Below are 14,745 nucleotides of genomic sequence, written 5' to 3'. Positions count from 1 at the left end.
CCATAAAATGCCATTCTGCTGCAAGCTCCTCACCAAATACTTTCCCAGTTAAGTGTATTTTCTCTTTTTCCATCTCATGAGATACTATGTCAACATCATCCCCACTTCCTGGATGAGGCAACTACAGTTCAGAGATGATAGGTGACCTGTCCATGAACACAGTGCAATAAAATGGAGTGGGTGTTTGAACTGGGCACTCTGGCTCCCTTCCTCCAGCCTACCACAAAGGCCCCAGCTTGTCCTGGCCCTCCCTCAAGAGAGAAAGGCAGCACCTGCCCCTGAATACATCTTCGCCTTAGGCAGGAACAGGCAGTCACTCCTTTTTCTTCCGAGATGCCCCCCAAATGGCTTTGCTTCTCAGGAGCACAGCCTTGATGTATCAATCTTGTCAGCCGGCAGAAGGGAGAGCTGGCAGCTGAATTATAGGAATGGTTCTTTCCCAGTGGAGCTGGAGACAAAGAGGGCTGCATTAACCCTGATCCTGGCTGGAATTCTCCCTGTGCTTTACAGAGGCTCAGGAAGCAGTGCAGTAATAGTCACAGCCTCCATCAATCGCCCTCAGCAGTAGCTGTCAATAAGGAGGCTGCAGGCAGGCAGGCAGGCAGGCAGGCAGTTGGTAGAGGAAGCCATCTCTTTTGCCTTGATATATAGGGGAACAAGAATCTCAACCATCAAGCTGCCAGGAATTTCTCATCTGCCCATAATCTGTCCCCAAGGTGAATGTTAATCAATAGGTACAATCTTTGACCTCATCTGGATATATAGCCTGTTAAAAATGGCCTCATTATGCTCACAGGAGGTGTGTTCCCTGTCCTGTGAGATGAGATCTTTGGGCTGTGGACTGCTTTGAAATGATAAGAAATCTTCTACCTCTGCCCAGGAAATATGCATCCTCACACCTGAGCTCCCTGTCAGGCAATTACTAGCCCCAACCTGGTCAGCATCTCCAAACTGCTCACACTGGCACTGAGGGTGGGCACTGCACATGTCCCCAGGGACAGATGAGCCATGCAAACTGTCACTGGTTTGGGGGTGAGGAAATCCTGATTTTAAACTGCTCTGAGTTCCTCAGCAGTCTCTCAGCCCCTGCCTCAGTTTCTGCATCTTAAAATGAGGTGGAACTCCTGTCCCTGTCCCGCTTCTGTCTTAGTAGCCTATTCTCTGGACTTTAGAAGGACCTAGAGCTGTCAGTTTGTTACTTGTTTGCCCTGACGGTTTCAGTCCCTCCTGAGGTTTCTGGCATGGGAAAGTAGATCATTGGATGTCTGGGTGGGCTCAGGTCAACATGGAAGACTCCTGCAACTCCTACTGCAGGGTACTTCCCTACCTATGCCTCCCTCTGCCCTCTGCTTCCAGGTTAGTCCCTGCCTCTCTGCACCTCATGCCTCTTTCCCCTCCAGGGTGATTTTGAGCTGGTGTTGGTACTAGTGTCGGAAGTCTCAAAGGTGCAAAACTTGGGGTTTAGGGAAGTAACATGGGGTGCTCCAGGCTCTTCAGAGGTGGGGACTGTCTGCAAGGAGGCAATTGGGACTCTCAAAACTCCCATAACTGATGGCCTGTTTGATGACTCTAGGCTGTGCTCAGCTCCGGGCATTTGTTCTCAGGAAATCTCAGGGTCCCTTTCAAATCACTCAGAGTTAGCTCAGGGTAATGTGGAGGGAGGTGCTACCTACCAATGCCTGGAGAACCTGGCCCTCCTCTTCCCATGCAGCCCTCAGATCTGGCCTTAATATGGGGCAAGTTCCAGTGACCATTGCAGGCTGCCCAGCTGGTGTGTGCCTGGGCCTATCCCCTTCCTCCTAGGGCATCTACTTTGTCCCCTGGCACTCAGAGCCCAGTGAGAATGGGGAAATCGGCCCTCTGTGTTCAACATTCTCTCTCCTTTCTTGTTCAGGGAGTGGTCTGAGCTCTGACTCCTGGCCTTAGGAAGGACTTCTGGAAAGCCCTGAAGGAGGCCAATGGGAAGGCCATGGATTTTGGAAATTAAAGAGGGCAGAGTGTGAAGTCAGAGCCACAGTGAGGCTACCTCCCTTGAATTTTGAACTTCTGTGAAGAGGGACTAGAGCAGTCCTTGAGGGGACATTTTGAACAGCAAAGATGTCTCAGAGTGGACTGTCTTGAGAGCCTGACACTCTTGACAGCATGCTCTTAAGCTTCTTCAAAGGCCTCCATGTCATTACTGGGGTCCCAGCAGGCCCAGCCTCAAGCTGGAGGGCCTCGCTGGCTTCTTGTTGCCTGCTTCACCCTTGGCCTTAGCTGCTGCCTGCTGAGGGGGTTGCCTGTAAGCATCTTGAGTGTCCAGCCCTGGGGTGGGTAGAAGAACCACACTGGTGGGCTCTAAAGCGGTTCTGCTAGACCCAGTCTTTCCAAGTTTTTCTGAATAGTCCACTAGATGCTGCCTTTATAACCCTCTCTTCAAGGGACAAATGGAGACCCTCCCTACCTCTCCTTCTCTTTCATTACCGGGCTCTACCCCTCAGCCAAGAAACCCCCTACCTTCTCAGTGATGAAAGCTTGATGAACAGAGATGTATGAAGTATGTGTGTGTGTGTGTTGGGGGGAAAGGGAGAGTGTGTGTGTCTTAGTGCCCAGTTCCCCTCTTGCAAGGGTGGGTGTGGGTATCAGGATGGGAATGGGAAAGAGAAGACACCAAACAAACTGCAGACTCAGACTGCCTCTTTCTTTTTCTAGGTACCCCAATGTAGGGACATGTTTCCTTGATCCTTCCTGCTGCTCCCCACCAGCCCACCCTCTGCTGACCCACCCAGGTCTGTGTCCATCCATGCAAGAGCCTCCAAGCAATTGGGAGTGATATAGAACAATAACAAATTCTTACTCCTTGCTGCCTGCCACTCTGCTCCATCTCAGAGGAAGGTGACCATCTCTCAAGCATAGAATCAAGGTGATGGTGACTCTACAAAATAATATAATAGGCCTGGCAGGTGGGGAGCAGGAAATTCAAGACACCAGTCCCCTGACCTCAAGGGAAAAGCAGGGGTGTCAGAGCCAGTGGTATGGCCAATAGTTGATAGGACACTTTATCACAATCAGACCTTACCAGGATCAAGCCAGCCTGAAGCCAGGTACCAGCTTGGAGCAGAGCTGGATGTCAGCCTCCGCTTGCCCTGGGCAGATGTTCTTAGGCAGTTGTCCACGGAGGCCCCGATACTCTGACTCTGTCAGTCATACTAACATTCCAATTTGGAAGCTCCCACTAGGCTCCAGCTGTCAATCCAAGAGAGGTGTAAACATTTCCCTTCAAGGAAACTGAATCATTACAGTGGGGAGACCTGGTGGTCAGCACCTAATCATGAGATTGAATTGGCAGTGGACAACCTCACTAAGAACCGCCTAATCAAAACCAAGGAAATGCCGGCCAATGGGATAATCTCCTTAAATGGGCTAGAATGTAGCTATTCATGTCACCAGGCCTAACTTCTAGGTTATAGGAAAATATAAGGGACAGAGCAGAAAGTTCAATAACACCATGAGGCAACAATCAGGCAGGTCTTATCCATAAGACAACGGCCTGGATTCTTCAAAAAGAATCTTTGAGAAGGGCTGTTTCCATAAAAGAAGATCACAGAGACATAACCAAATGATGTCATGGTCCCAGATTGGTTTGTACTTTTTTAAAAGCCACAAAATAGACTCTTGGCTGACTTGGGAAGTATGAATGTAGAGTAAAGATTGCGTGATATTTTGGTCTCATTCTTAATTTTCTTAGGTATCATAGTGGAACTGCGGTTATTTAAGGAAATGTCCTCACTTCTGTGTGATGGAAATTGAAATATTTAGGGGTGAAATGTCATGATATTTGCATATTATTTTCAAATTATTTAGTAAAAATGTCTATGCATCTGTGTATATGTGTGTGTGGAAAGAGAGAGAGGGAGGGAAAGAAGGAAAGCATAGCAAACATTAACAATTTTAAAAGTTGTTTAGTCTGGGTGTGCTTATACTATTCTTTCAACTCTTCCAACTTCTGCACTTGCTATTCTTCATAATAAATACTGGGTACAAAAGTGTCAGCGAGGGCTAGCCTCATTGGACTTATAGGATATGTGCCTCTAGGCACCTCCCCCAGGTGGCCTTCTTTCAGCTGGAGCCAGGTGGCCCTGCTTCCCTGTTCTCTCCTGACTTCCTTGCCTGCACACAGAGCCCATCAGTCCTGCTGTGTGCAGTAAGTGCCTTTGGCCTCAGAAACCTATTACTGTTGTTTCTTCCTTATTAACTCCCATTCCACCCTTCATCCTTGTGAACATCACTTAACCAAGGAGCTTTTTCTAGCTGCTGGGCTGAGTTGTTATGGTTCCATTGTAAGGTCCCGTCCTTTTTCATTTGATGTCCCCCTTATTTTCCACTAGATTAGAAGGGGCTGTGTTTGTGTCCAGCCATGCTTGCTGAGGGGGTGATTGGATTGCTGTCTGCCACACCAGAACCTGATGACTGGGGATCATGGATGGCAGTTGCCAGGCTAGCTGGAAATTGGGGATGCTATGAGGGAAGCTAACACAAGCCATGGGGAGATCCCTCTTGATGCTCTGTCTTTCTTCTAAACCACGTGATTGCACTGGTTTTACTTATGTTTGGTCTGCCCATCCCCAGAGTCCCTGGGCATCACTCATTTCCCATTCTGGGTCATATTCTTCCTAAAGCTACTCTTAAGATCAGGTCCCAGACTCCTTGGGTCACACCAGGTTAAAGTTTCCTAGTTGTGTCCTAGAGATAGGAAAGCCCATGTCCTCTGGGCTCAGAACAGGCCTCCTCCTCTCCAGGGCAGGGCTCTGGGGCTACTGTTCCTTTCCCTATAAACCACCTGGTGGGGCCCAAGTGCAGCTCCAGGTGGTACAGCACCTCATTCAAGGGTATTTTTCATTTCGTGCAAATTAAATGTGTTCTGAAAAGAAATAAATAGAATTGAATTTGATAATGATTAGTTCTTCTTACTGGGGGGTGTGGCAGCTTTCTGATAAAAGAATGAAAGTCCCAGACCCCACTGCTTAACAAGCCCCCCAGCCTGTGCTGTGCTGTGGACAATGCACCCCAGGTCACCCCTCCCCAGGCTCAACTAACCTGAGGGTGCCCAGGGGGCAAATCTATCCACAGTCAGCATTCAGCCTCCTCTCAGGCACATCTGCAGTTCCTTGACTTCCCTTGGCTTCCCTTTGGCCAAGAGTAAAGTCTGGCTCATACCTACAGAAGATCAGAGTTGCTGTGTTGTGGCTTCAGGAGGGGACCAGCAGGGATTCAGAACACTCAGCACAGGCTTCTTGGCTTCCTGGTGAACCAGAAAGGTACACTTTTCCCTTCCTTATTCAGGGTTGAGAAGAGAGGGAGTGGAAGGGGTTCACTTCAATTGTTTATTGTGCAATGATGAGTTCAGTCATGAGAGGTTACTGACATTCAAAATTATTTAGATTGAGTTATGCTCAAAGAGGAGAACCCACATTTTACCTGAATGGGATCCAATCAGGGATGGATACTCATGTACAGGTCATAAACCTAACTCTGTGACTCTCTGCTCATTCTGAGAGGTCTCCATGAGCCTCTGTCTCTTTTTTACAGGTTTGGAAAACCAGAACAATTGTTTCCTTAGGTCTTCAGAAGGGTGGGCTGACATGAGCCATGCACAGCACCAAGCACACAATGCCCCAGGTAAGTGAGTGCTCTGTGAAGGTAAGGCCTAACCACAGCATTTATTACCACAGAAGTTGGGGGCCAAAGCCCCACCCAGAACTGCAGGTACTACCAGGAAGAATGGTATGGGCTAAGCTGCTGGGGACACTGGGAACTCATCTTGTCTTCCAGATCTCAGCCAAATGGATCCTGGTGGGAAGCCTGTGGTCCACACTTCCACAGCCACCCATTCAATTGCCTCTGGAGAAGAACCCAGGCCCAAACCTCATGAGGCTGCCTCCTCCCTTTGGATGCACTCAGGTCAACCCCTGACCTTGGGCCTGTAGGGACACAGCAAAATTGCCTTATGACTGGCTCTGACCTCCAAGTCCAGAGCTCTCCTCACATAGGTCACCTTGGTGCAAGTGAGACTCAGCAGTGAAAGCAGGTCAAGGAAAGGCTGATGCTTCAATCCAGGCCCCTGACAGAAGAGGCCCATGCCTATGCCAGCCCTTGCCTGGGGCCAGTTTTCTTCTCATAGCAGCACTTTCCTCCTGTTGAAGGCTGGAAACCACCAGGTTTGGCCAGTACTAGGGCCTCTCATTCCCTAGTGTATCCTAGAGAGGTGTGCAGGTCTGTAGGTTAGGAAATGTCATTGTGCACACTTCCACTCATTTACCCTAATTACAGCTTTGGGGCAAAGATAGACACTCTCCACTTCACAGGTGAAGAACTGAGGATCAGAGAAATAAAGGATTCAGATCTGAGATGTGAAGCATCACCTTGGAGGCTATACAAAGACCAAGCCCGACACTCCTTCTGTTTAGCCTGGCATGTTTTTGTGAGGAACTATAAGGCTGGGGTGTCCAGAGGGTACAGGAAATGGACAAGTGCATGATTTGGACTTTTTCATCACCTCTGGACCCAGGAGAGAGAACACTGCAGGGTCCCCACCCGCCGTGTGTCCATATGGACTCCGCTTTTCCTTACCAACCTCAGCAGCTGGGAAGATACACCCCAGGAATATGCTGAAGCCTGCTGGGGACAATTCATCCAGGCCTCCTTAAGTTTACCTCAGTAGCCCAGCCTTCCCATGGTTCATGCTGATGATAGGGTCCATGTTGCAGACATAGGAGAACTGGGCTGACTGGGCTGCCCAGAAAACTTGCAGAGGGGCAACCCAGTGAGTCCACAAGCCTAAAGGAAATATGGTAAGAAAGTAGGACTCCACACTCAGGAAGAATACCTGGTGAAAACCCACTGAGTCAACAAAGAGGCTGCTTACCACTGCTCTGAAAAGACAGCACCCCTAGTGCCCCTGGGGTCCAGCCCCTGGAATATGTGTCCTGGCCTGAGTGCCTGTAATTGGTGTAATTACAGTGGAATAACTCTGGGAAGGTCAGGACTGTGTAGGAACTAGAGCAGGGGCCAACAGAACCCCTAGCCAGTTTACTCCCAGCCCACTTGACAGCATAGGAGACAAGGCCAGGGAATTGGTCTTTGGCCAAGCCATCAGTGCCAGTTTTCTCAAGAAAGCCCCTTGCCTAGCCCACAGCTTTCCTCTTGTCCAGAGAAATAGATATTTTCTTCCTGGGGGTTCCTCTGGCAGGGGCACATCATATTTATATGAGAAATAGAAAGCACTATCAGGACCCTATGTACCTTCTCCATGGTGTAGGAAGGGATGGCTTCTGCATCCTCCTACTGGGTGTCATTTCCAGAAGACATGGGCCTGTGTTGGCCAAAGCTGAAAGGAGACTTGACTTTTCCTGCTGTTGTAATTAACAGTAAAGTGCTGATGAACTACTACCTGTGAGTTTGGTCTGGAGGCTGTCAGTTTTTGTAACTGAAGTCTCATTGGAATTCAGCGTCACCCATTCATTTGTCCATTGTCTATAGCTGTTTTCATTTGAGTAGCTGCTACAGAGACCTGTATGGTCTGCAAAGCTGAAAATATTTACTACGTGTTTCTCCAAGGAAATATTTGCCAGCCCCTGTATTAGAAGCACACACTATGATAGGCCTGAATAATGCTGGTCGTGTGGATCCAACTTCCAAATAGGAGGAAATACACAGGACAGAGGAGTATGTTTTATACCACCCTGGAGGTGCCACCAGCCACAGGCAGATGGGGGAACTCTACAAACAAGTATTTCCTCAATGAATATTACAAGAGCAAAAAGATGGGGGAGGGGCAGCAATGATAGATCAAAAGAGTGGACTTTACTTGAATCCAGTTCAAACATACTGTTAAAAAAAAGACTTTTTGGGGAGGATAGTTAGTTGATGAAAATAAGGAATTATGGTTAATCCCTTATTATGGCTATGTTTTTAAATTGTCTATATTTTTGAGATCTGTGCTGAAATGTTTATGAATGAAATGACATCATGTACTGCATTTGCTTCAAAATAATAAAAAGGGGAAATAGTCAAGGTGTGGAGAGGGTAGGAAGGGCTGCTGGTTGACAGGAGGCTACATTATGGTACATAGGGGTTCATTATGCAATGCTGTTTATTTTTATGTATGTTTGGCATTCTCCATAATGCCAAATAAAATAAAACCCAAATGATGGTGGATGTTAGTCCATATCTCCAGCAGCAGTTTCTCTAGCCCATTTCCCAATCAAAGGACAGTTCTTTCATCCTGGTCTTAGAACCTACCATGGCCCAGGACACAGCTCCTCAGCCTGGATTGTGCTGGGCTGTATTCTGACCATCTTAGACTGGAGCAGGGCACATGCCCAGCAGTTCTCCTGGAGTCAGAGGCTGGCCAGGCCAGCCAGGCCAGCCTCCGTTGTTTTCTGGCAAAGAGAAGAAGAGAAAGTATGTGGCAATTGTAGGAGACAGAAAACTAGTAATAAATAAGAGGAAATTACCACAGAGGCAAAAGAAACTTAAAAAGGCTTACTTTGCTTAGTCTCTTCTGGGCACCTCCAAACCCAGCACAATTGCTTGTAGCTTATGCTGGGTGGCCCCAGAGCCAGGACCAGCTTCAGACTATGCTGGAGAACCACCTAACCACCTCCATGAGTGACACACCCAAATGGAAGACTCAGTGGGCACAATAGCCTCACTGAAGGTAGTCCTGTTCTGTGGGGTAGACCCCAGCACAGAAGCTCCTTTGCTGTAGTTGTGGTCGTTCCTCATAGAAGATCAGCCTGGTGGGTCAATCCCTCCCATTGATATGCCAATAGCAATCTAAGCTCAACTATAACAGGACGGTGCACACAGCCCACATGGGGGCATGCTTGAAGGTCCCAGCTTGGGTTACTGGGGATGCTGGGCCACTGAGTTCCACAGGACACCTACTACATAAGGCCATCCTACCAATACTGGGAGACATAGCAGATCTACCAAATACATGGAAACAAACACAGATTCAGCTAAAATAGGGAGACAAAGAAACATGTCTCAAATGAAAGAACAGAAGAAATCTCTAGAAAAAGACATAAATGAAATGGAGACAAGCAAATTACCAGATACATAGTTCAAAATAATGGTTCTATGGATGTTCAAGGAACTTAGAAAGAACCTGAGCAGCATAAAAAAGAACAAAGAAATCACAAAAAGAACCAGTCAGAAATGAAGAAAACAATAACTGAAAGGAAGAATACCCTAGAAGGAGTCAACAGAAGGTTAGATGAAGCAGATGACTGAATAAGCAATTTGGAACATAAGGTAGCAGAAAACACCCGACCAGAACAGAAAAAAAGTTAAAAAATGAGAATAGTTTGAGGAACTGATGGGACAATATCAAGTGTAAAAGAACATTTGCATCATAGGGGTACCAGAAAGAGAAAAGAGAGAGTGAGGGACTAAGAACCTATTTGAAGAAATAATGACCAAACTTCCCTAACCTAGTGAAGGAAATAGACTACAAGCCAGGAAGTGCAGAGAGTCCCAAACAAGATAAACCCAAAAGACTCACATCAAGAGACATCATAATTAAAATGGCAAAGATTAAAGACAAAGAGAGAATCTTAAAAACAGCAAGAGGAGAGCAGTTAGTTACATACAAGGGAGCTCCCATAAGATCATTAGCTGATTTTTCAACAGAAAATTTTCAGAACAGAAGGGATTGGCAAAAAATATTCAAAGCAATGAAAAGTAAGGACCTACAACCAAGATGGCCCACCAAAACTATCGTTTAGAATTGAAGGACAGATAAAGGGCTTCCCACACAAGAAAAAACCAAGGAAAGTCATCACTACCAAACCAACATTATAAGAAATGTTCAAAGGAACTTCTTTAAGAGGAAAAAAAATTTAAACAAAGTATTATAATATGGCAATAAATACATATATGTCAACAACTTTAAATACAAATGATATCCAATAAAAACACATACAGTGGCTGAATGGATAAGAACACAATACACAGTTCCAAGATGATGGAGGAGTAAGTGAAAGCTACACTAATCTCTTCTTATGACAAAATCTGGAATTACAACTACATTGTAGAGAAATCGTCTTGAATAACCATTTGAACTCTAGCTGGAGAGAAGCCTTACAACCACAGAGACAGAAAAAACTGCTTCACCACAACATGAATAGTAGGGAGTGCAGAGAAGGTGCTAGAGGGGCTGACTGGGTTCCCACAGGTAGCAGCTGAAATACTGGAGAGATATTTGAGATCTGGGGGTGGGTATTCCCTGAGAAGTGTGGCATCTAAACCCCCCAGCTGGACTCCCCAGTCTACAGCACCAGAGCCAGAAAGGAACCCAGGTAACATCCAGCTGTGCAAACCAGCAGTAATACTATCAGCCAGGGAGAGACAGCTGGAGACACAGAGAGCCTTTTAAAGTGGTTGTTTGCAGCCACTTACCCTGTGTGCCAGCAAAGAGAGGTCAGAGTAGATTAGAGACACTTGAGGAGAGTCTAGACTTGGTGGCACTGGGGAGAGAACTGAGGGAATAGCCACCAGGATCCATGTGCAAGTCAGCCCCCATACTCTCAGGCAGAGTACTCCTCTCTGAATGGCATCAGCCTGAGGGGAAGCAATAGCACTGCCCCCCCCCCCACCAAACAGGAATTATTCTGCCCCACTCTGGTGCTTAAGCCTGATGGCTGATTACAGGTTAATGAGATTAACAACTGATAAGATTAACAGCTGACTAGTTTAACATCCAAAGCAGATAATACAAAGAAATAGCCAAAATGGGAAGACAAAAAAATAGCCACAAATGAAAGGACTGGAGAATTTTCCAGAACTAGATAAAATGGAAGTAAGCAATTTGTTAGAGAATTTAGAATAATTATTATAAGGACATTCAACAGCATAAAAAGCATAGAAACCATAAAAAAGGATCAGTCAGAAATAAAGAATGCAAAAATCTCAGATTAATAATACACTGGAAGGAATAAAAAAAAAGTAGGTTAGATGAATCAGAGAATTGAATCAGTGTTTTGGAAGACAAGGTAGAAAAAAACAATCAGGCAGAGCAGAAAAAGGAAAAACAAGTATTTAAAAAAAAGGAAGAGAGCTTAAGAAACATCTTGGGCAACATGAAGCATAACAACATCTGCATCATGAAGATACCAGAAGGAGAAGAGACTGAGTAGGGGATTGAGGACCTATTCAAATAAATAACCAAAAACTTCCTTAAGCTGGTGAAGGAAAAAGTAGCCCAAATCCAGGAAGCACAGAAAGTCCCAAACAAGTGGGACCCAAAGAGGTTTACACCAAGACACATCATAATTAACATGACAAGGCTTAAAGAAAAGAAGAGAATACTAACAGCTACAAGAGAAAAGAAGGTAGTTACCTACAAGGGAGCACCAATTATACTGTCATCTGATTACTCATCAGAAACATTTCAGGCCAGAAGGAAATGGTGTGAAATATTCAAAGTGATGAAAAATAAGGACCTACAACCAAGGCTACTTAATCCATCAAGGTTATCTTTTAAAATCAAAACAGAAATAAGGAGTTTTCCAGACAAGAAAAAGCTAAAGGAGTCTGTTAACACCAAACCAGTACTGCAACAAATGATAAAGGGTTTGCTTTAAGAAGAAAAAAACAAATAGAAATTAAAAAACGAGGAAAATAGTCTGACAATGGAATGGCATTAAATATGAATCTATCAATAATCACCTTAAAATAAATGTCTTCACTGTTCCAACCAAAAGACAGAGGGTAGCTGAATGGATAAGAAAACAGGACCCATGTATATGCTGCCTCCAAGAGACCTTTCTCAGATTGAAAGATACACACAGACTAAAGGCAAAGGGTTGGAAAATGATATTTCATGCAAATTGAAAAGAAGAAAAAGCTGGGATAGAAGTACTTATATCTGACAAAATAGTCTTTAAAAATAAGAGTATAGTAAAAGATAAAAAAGGATGCTACATAATGATAAAGGGAACAATCCAACAAGAGGATATAACCCTGGTAAACACACCCCTAACATAGGAGCAACTAAATATGTAAAGCAAACCTTGATGGACATAAAAGGAGAGATATACAGAAATACAGTCATAGTTGAGGATTCTGACACCCCTTGACTTGGATGGATAGATTTTCCAGACAGAAAATCAACAAGAAGACAGTGGCCTTAAATGACACACTAGATCAAATGGATTTAATTGCTTTCTTCAGAGCATTTCACCCCAAATATGCAGAATATACATACTTTTCAAGTGCACATGGAATGTCTTCTAGGATGGACCACATGTTAAGACACAAAACAAGGCTCAATAAATTTAAGAAGATTGAAATCATATCAAGCATCTTCTCTGACTACAATGCTGTGAAACTAGAAGTCAACCACAAGAACACTGAGAAACACACAAAGACATGGAAGCTAAATAATGTTATTAAATAGTGAATGGGTCAAAAATTAGACCAAGGAAGAAATGAAAAGATACTGTGAAACAAATGAAAATGAGGACACAAAAATCTAAAATCTTTGGAGCACTGGGAAAGCAATCCTAAGATGGAAATTCATAGCATTACAGGAATATCTCTCACACACACACACCCCCCCCAAGAAAAAGCCCAAATAAACAATCTAATAACACACTTAAATGTACTTGAAAAGGAAAAACAAACAAAGCCCAATGTAAGCAGAAGGAAGGATATGATTAAGATTGGAACAGAAATAAAAGCAATCGAGTCTAAAAAAATGATACAAAAAAAAAATCAATGAACCAGGTTCTTTGAAAAGATAAATAAGGACATTTAAAGGGCCAATGCAAAAATTGCAGTGGCAGCCACCCTCCTTGATCTAAGGGCAGAGGCGGTAACAGAGTGAGCTGGTGCTTAGGAAAAGATTGGTGAGGAAAACTTTGTGAAGAGAACTGAGACGGGAGCCGGTGGAACCCCAGTGATAACGCACCTCCAACTCTGCAGCTACCATCTTGCTCAGGCATGAGGGAATCAATTAACCTGCCTTTTGTGTGCTCCGAACACAGCTTGTATGCCTGTGAGCTGGGGGGCTAAGTGCAGACAAGCTGGAAGAAATAGAGGATCCCTGGGCAAAAGGGTCACACAGCTGCATTGAGAGCCTTGAGGAGAGACTGGAGATGGAGGCACTGGGAAAAGAATGGGAGGAGGAACGGGGGAGTCCAGACCTCCTCCCCATTCCATAGTCTCCATTTTGGGCAAGCAGGACGCACCCCCAAAGAGGAAGAAGTAGAGTGCAAATGAACCAGACTGCCCACGATTGCAACACAGTCCGAAAAAATAGTGGATCCTCGGCCAAAGGGGTCACAGAACTGCCCAGGGACTCCTGAGGAAAGAATGGAGAGAGAGGTGTTGGGGAAAGAACGGGAGGAGGAACTGAAGAGTCCCGACTCCTCCTCCTTTCCATAGTGTCCATTGTGCGGGAACAGGCCACACCCCCAAAGAGCCAAAAGCTGAAAAGCACACAATACACAGCCCAAAACCACCCAGTGCAGGCACACACACTCACGCCAAGTGGCAGGCGAGGGTTGGCGAGCGTGTGTGTGGGCCTGAGCGAGCTGGTGAGGGCTTGTGTGGGCTGGCAAGGCCTCCCGCAAGGTGGACGCCCATGGGGCCTGAGAGGGAGTGCACAGACCGGCGAGGACAGGTGTAAACCAACCTGCGGGAGCCGGTGAGTGCAGAGCGGTCCGCAGAAATAGTGGATCCCAGGCTGAAGGGGTCACAGAGCTGCCCAGAGTCCCTAGAGGAGAGACAGGATTAACTGGAGAGTCCTGGAGGTGACTTCCTCCCATTTCTGTAATCTCCATTTTACGTGGACAGTTGACGCACCCAAAGAGCCAAAAGTGGGGAAAGCACACAACAGAAGACCCTAAACTGACCATTCCCAGGCACCTTCTGGGCGTGGACGCTAAAGGAGTGCGCGAGGTTGGGTGAATAAGTGCCCAGGCAGGCTGGAGATCCTGTCCAGCCGGGGATCCTGTGGGGCCGGGGAGCACGCACAAGGATCTAGTGAGTGAGTGCAAAGCGATCCACAGAAATAGTGGATCCTGGGCTGAAGAGGTCACAGAGCTGTCCAAAGCAGGAGACAAACACACACAATAGACTCCTGGAAAGCTCAAACAAATGACCAAAGGTCATATAGGGTCAACAACTGACATCATCAGAGGCAGGCCCAGAAAGAAAACTAACTAACTAACTAACTAAATAAATAAAAAGACTTGTCTACTACCATAGAAATTTAATTCACAAAGTTAGGAAATCTAGATGGCCTAATTGAAGCAGAAGCAAAAATAAATGAATGAATGAATGAATGAATGAATGAACAGACTTTCACAAAAATGGGAAGAAAAAGAAGTTCCCCCCAAATGAGTGGCAAAGGGGACTCCCCACAGAGAGAGCTAAATGAAATAGAGGCAAGGGAACTATCAGATATTGAATTCAAAACAATGGTTCTAAGGAAGCTCAATGAGCTCACCCAGCTCAAAGAGAACTATGAGAAACTGCAGAAAAACTATCAGGATCTCACAGCAAGCTATATCAACCTGGAAAAGGACATAGAAACTATCAAAAAGGCACAAGAGGATATGAAGAATACCATTTCTGACTTGAAGAACGCAGTAGAAGGAATCCAAAGCAGGCTGGATGAAGCCAAGGATCGAATCAGTGAGATGGAGGATAAGGTAGAAAAAAGCTCCCAGAAAGAGCAAGAAATGGAAAAAAGAC

The 14,745-nt window shown here is 45.6% G+C and overlaps 1 pseudogene; it reads left to right on the top strand.

The window, feature by feature from the left end:
• The first annotated feature begins 1,285 nt into the window (after positions 1 to 1,285).
• LOC129073190 (serine/threonine-protein phosphatase PP1-gamma catalytic subunit-like) overlaps positions 1,286 to 14,745 on the top strand; it is a 33,887-nt pseudogene continuing 20,427 nt past the window's right edge.

Source organism: Pteronotus mesoamericanus, unplaced genomic scaffold (genome assembly GCF_021234165.1).
Source record: "Pteronotus mesoamericanus isolate MK-2021 breed Mesoamerican mustached bat unplaced genomic scaffold, CSHL_Meso_final contig_35, whole genome shotgun sequence".
Taxonomy (NCBI): domain Eukaryota; kingdom Metazoa; phylum Chordata; class Mammalia; order Chiroptera; family Mormoopidae; genus Pteronotus; species Pteronotus mesoamericanus.
The sequence above is the reverse complement of the archived record's forward strand: the minus strand, read 5'-3'. Positions and strand labels throughout refer to the sequence as shown.